Below are 5,167 nucleotides of genomic sequence, written 5' to 3' on the forward strand. Positions count from 1 at the left end.
ATGAGAGAACATAGATGCTCCACGTCACACAGCCACAACCCTCTGGGCTACCAGCACTTAAAAGCTCACCCCATGAAGTGCCCCAACAAACCTATTTGATCATTTTGACAATTTTACACCTTCTTCCAAGATCCCCCACCCCCAACCCAGCAGAGTCTCTATGAAGTTTGTGAGAAGCTCCCTTGGCCCATTACATTTTGGGAATTTGAGAGTGATGTTAGTCACAATGCATACTGGTGGCTAAATGGAAGGGCACTGGAAAATAAGTTTAGAAAAAACATGAAATGAAGGAATAAGGTATTTTCCAAGAATAGATATGAGAAAAAGAATATTCATTCAAACAGGCAGTGGGAACAGAGTTTCAGTGGGCACTGGCAACAGCAGGAGTGCTCCCAGCCCAGACTGCATGGTGCCAAACCCCAATTTGCTACACCTCACTTAAGTGTTAGTTGATAAAAATTATACCTTGTAAAATCAGCAAATAGTCTGGAAACTAATAGCTGTAGCTAGGAGTGAATCCAGGTAGCCTTGGCCATAGGTTATTATAAAGTTGGGGTAGCCCAGCATTCTCATGCCAAGCATGAACACATCCATGGGAGAATGTGGCTTCCTTTGGCTGAGCTTTCTTATGTTCTACCTTTTTTTAAAAAAAAGAAAGAGAGAGAGAGAGAGAGAATTTTTTAATATATATATATTTTTTTTTTTTTAGTTTTCGGTGGACACAACATCTTTGTTTGTATGTGGTGCTGAGGATCAAACCCGGGCCACACGCATGCCAGGCGAGCGCACTACCACTTGAGCCATATCCCCAGCCCCTGTTCTACCTTTTTTAAAAATTATTGATTTCAAGGAATCAATAATTTATTAAATTTATTAAATTATTGATTTCCTGAAAACGATCTCAGACTTTCTCCACAACATCTTCATTCTCAAAGGTGATGAAACCAAACCTTCTGTGCCTATTAGTGATTTTAATATTTTAATCAAATATCTTCCACTTTGCCAAACTGCTCAAAATATTGCTTTACATCTTCCACTAATGTGTTACCAGATAATCCACCTACAAATATTTGTTTTTGTGAACATCTTGGATGTGCTGGAAGAAGAAATGCAACCTTGGAGTCAATCATCTTGAAACATAACTCATGGTGTGGCTGACCTAACCCTTTATCTATACTTGTTGGGTCTGCAAACTTGTCAAAACCAAAGCCTCTAGAGCATTTCGTAGTGGGGTCTCGCATGACCAGACATTCTCTAATTTCTCCAAAATTGCTAAAATAGTCTCTGACCCTTCTGGTGAGGTCTGCCAGGTCAGTCCACCCATAAACATTTTACCAGAGTTGTGCTGGGAATTGTTGGCACTGTCTGAGGTACCTTGGCTCCCACTTGCCTCCATATTTGAGCCCCACCCTTCCACCTTCCCACTGGAAACACTGGGCCCCACAGCAAGTGGAGCAGCAGCTGGATTCCAGCCCTGAGATCTCTGGTCTCTGCCCTCCAAACCATTATTTGTAACTTTTCAAATTTTGTTATTGTACATTTAATTCCCAGTAATTCTTTTTTTGTAGCATCCTAATCTTGTTCATGGGTGTAATATTTTATTTCTTTGGATATTAATTATAGTTTTCTTTTTTAATATTTCTGGATTTTGCAAAGTTACTCTTTTCTAATTTGTTTAATTTCTTCCTGCTGTTTGTTTTAATCTCTTTCTTATTAAAGGTTTTCCTCAAATCATCACTCATGCTTTGCTGTCTGCTTGTATTTAAGAATGAGGATACTAGATCACAGATTTGATACCCTGCAAACATGACTAGGGCTGTCTACAAAGATCTGATTGAGACATTCCATGTCTCTTGAGCTAGTCCAGAGAAAAGCTCCTTCTGTCTCCTGCCTGGACCATATTGTATGTCTGCTACAGGAAATATTAGCATTCTGCAGAGAGGTGGGGGAAAATACCTGCGAGTCTGATTCTAAAATAGATTTCCAAGCAATCTTCCTGTTTTTAGCCTCCCCAATCCATCCAATTTCAGAAGTACCTGGTACAGCAAATGCCTGAACATGTGGGAGTTTCACAGTATAAACTGGACTGCTTTTCAATTTCCTTTATTGCCTGCTTAGGACTCAGTTATACTCATTCTTTGTTGGCTGTGTCTGGTTTCCAATATTTTGATAAATCCCCTTACTGTTATTTTAGTTGGTTTCAGGAAAGACCACAGTGCAAGTTCAACTTGCTGTCTTTATCCTATTTCAACTCTAAATGAATAGCAACAATATATTTCAGAGCAGGAATTCTCTGCTGCGACTTATAAACAGACAGAGTGTAAACATAATGTGAAAGAGGACTTGGAAGGGCCCTTTGCCACCAGTTCTTTACTTGTTACAAACTTTCATGGCTCCAAAAGCCCAGGTCAAAAGCCAACCCTTGTGATGCCCTCCTCAGTCTCCGAACGTGTCTTGTTTGACCCAATTTGGACCAAATGAGTTACCGACATTACAGTACCTTATAGACATGATTCCATTTAGGCCTTACACTTTAGGGGTATAGAGGCTCAGAGAGCTTGATCAAGAGTAAGAGACCACAGCCAGTAAGTGACAGAACTAAGATTTGAACTCAGGTCTGTTACCACCCTCCAGTCCCTGTGATACTATTGCTGACTTTGAGGCACCCCCCCAAAGGAGAAGCTCACCTTCTGGTAAAAAAGTGGCACAGGTTCTTTAAAGAAGTCAGCCCAGGCATAGGAAAGCAGTACATACTTGGGAACAGAAGTGGAGCCATGTGTGGTTCAAGGAAGGAGCGTCTCCTTCCAATCAGGGTGAATGTTAGGACAGGCATCTGAGCTCACTACCTCCACCCTCTGAGCCTAGAATCTCTCCTTATCACACATTATTCATCACAGTGAATAATGACCATGGTGGCGGTGAAGTTTGCTAAGCCCTTTTACACAGATCGCTTATATTATACAACCTGGTAGGTCAAATGTAATCTCCATTTTTGCCAAGAGAAAATAAAAACAGAGAGGTTAACCACTCCGCTGCAAAGTGTTTGTCTTCAGATTCAAATCCATCCCTTCTAAGTGGAATTTCCCCAAATGTCGCCCTCTGGGCCTGTGCTTACTCTGTTCCTTCTGTCCTTCCAAGTCCAAGCTCTCTGACCCACCCTGTCCACCTTTATTTTATCCAGCGCATCCTTTGAAGGGAGACTTTCCATTCCAGTCTTTTCACCAATGCTTCACAATGTGTGACTTTGTCTGCTTGTTTTAGAATGCTGATTGTTAGGTCTCACTCCAGATCTTCCCGGTTTCTGGGAGATGGGCCCTGGAATCTGCATTTTAAACAACTGTCCTGTGATTCTTGTGTTCCTCTATAAGCGAGCTCCACTGGTGCCTAGAGGCACAGTGAACAGAGGGTACCCTGGAGTTGGCACCGCTCTTCCTCGGCACCACCTCAGTTTCCCACCTGTGGAGTGGGCCGTGCACGCAGTTCTGAAGGACAGGCGCCCCCAGCTGCCGGAGGGCTGCTCAGGCGAGCGCCACACCTGTCTCCTTCCCAAGCTCTTTTCCACCTCCATCGGCCCGCCAGCGCGGTTGGAGGAAACAGCTGGGGGCTCTTGGCTTCCAGGCTGCGGTCGCTTTCTAATCGGCTGCGGACAGGCCCCAAAGCTGGGGGCTCGGGCCGCTTTCCGCACGCGCCGACCTCCCGCCGGGGACTGTAGGGGAGCCGAGGGCGCGGCGCTTCCCGCCCGCTGGGCAGCTGAGGCCCCTGCCTTCCCTCCAGCAGCCATAAATATTCCCTGGGCCCGAAGGAAGCGGAAAAATGACTTTCCAGTGCGCTTTCTGGCCCCCACCCTCCTTCGCCCGCGCAGAACCCTACAAACAGGAGAGTCAGCGTCCCCCTGCGCGGGCCGGGGGCGGGCCGGGGGCGGGCCGGGGCGGGGCCAGGGACCCGTGGGTGTCTAGAGAAGGGCTCCGTACTCTACCCAGGTGGCAAGGAAGGCTTTTTGGAGAAGGTTAAGATAAGTTCGGAAAGATGAAAGAATATGAAGGACAGAAGGAACAGAATAGGCATGTCGGGAGGTGACATTTGGGGGAAATTACAACTATTTTGTGCCACTGAAACACTGAGTTAAAGATGAAGTGTCACCAGATGGGGATGGAGAAAGTGGCAAGGGTGGGTCCCAAGCAGGGTCTTGTACTACTGTGCTGAACGGGTCCTGGCAAGCTGTGGGACACACCAGATTCTTTGCTTTCAAGGAAGCCCACTCCAGCGTGGTGTGGGAGGTGGAATGGAGCGGTCTCTGGAACACGGGTGAGGAGTCTGATAGCGAAGGTCACGGTGCCTGGGCCAGGGTATATAAGTGGTGAGAATAGAGAAGAGGGGCTGAACGAAAGAGAATTTCAGAGGTAGAATGGATAGGACCTTAGTGGTGACAGAGTGAGATGGGATCAGGAATAAGACAATGAATGGAAGGAGGACCTTTCCAAGTAGGAAACAAAGGGTTAAATGCTCCCTTTTCTCACAATGTATCCCTCCTGGAAATTCCTTCCTCCCTAACTGTCCAGCTTTGATCCTTCTTTCAGCATCCCCTCCCCCCACCTCAGGAAGCCTTTCCTCCTCCCTCAAAGGTTTCAGAAGGCAAAGCTTGTATTTGATTGTTTGTTGTCTGGTATTATACAGTCATCAGCCTTTAAGGTCACAGTGGCTAAGACCACAGGAGAATTCTTCCTCTATGGAAGACTTGTGACTTGAGAATGTCATTCATTCACTGAAAGTTTCTTCTCATATAAAATGGGGATCATGATCCCTCCCTTGAAGGATTCCATGTGCCTGGTGTATGGGGTGTGCCCAGTGAGTGGGCTTTTCTTCCACTACAGCTGCTCAGCCTGGAAACCAAACCAGGACCCTTTGAGTATCTCCTGAAACTTCTCCAAAGTTTTCTGACCAAAATAACAGAGTGCAGGAACAGAAAGATTGGAAGACCTGGGTTCCTGCTGTGGACTTTCTAAGTGACTTCAAACAAGTCAGGGTACCTCTGTGTACCCTGGACAACAAGAGGGTAGGCCCTAAAGTTCCCGCTACTGCCTTTGGTCATTCAGTTTCCAGTGGAGCCCTGAGCACTGTAGGATAGCAGTGCCCATTTTCAGGTGGTGACACTCCTCCCTCTGGCCTG

At 46.0% G+C, this 5,167-nt stretch overlaps 1 pseudogene; it reads right to left on the minus strand.

The window, feature by feature from the left end:
- Positions 1-445: 445 nt before the first annotated feature.
- LOC143391282 (RNA-binding protein Musashi homolog 2-like) lies at positions 446-1,396 on the minus strand (annotated as a pseudogene).
- Positions 1,397-5,167: the final 3,771 nt, after the last annotated feature.

Source organism: Callospermophilus lateralis, chromosome 2, assembly GCF_048772815.1.
Source record: "Callospermophilus lateralis isolate mCalLat2 chromosome 2, mCalLat2.hap1, whole genome shotgun sequence".
Classification (NCBI taxonomy): domain Eukaryota; kingdom Metazoa; phylum Chordata; class Mammalia; order Rodentia; family Sciuridae; genus Callospermophilus; species Callospermophilus lateralis.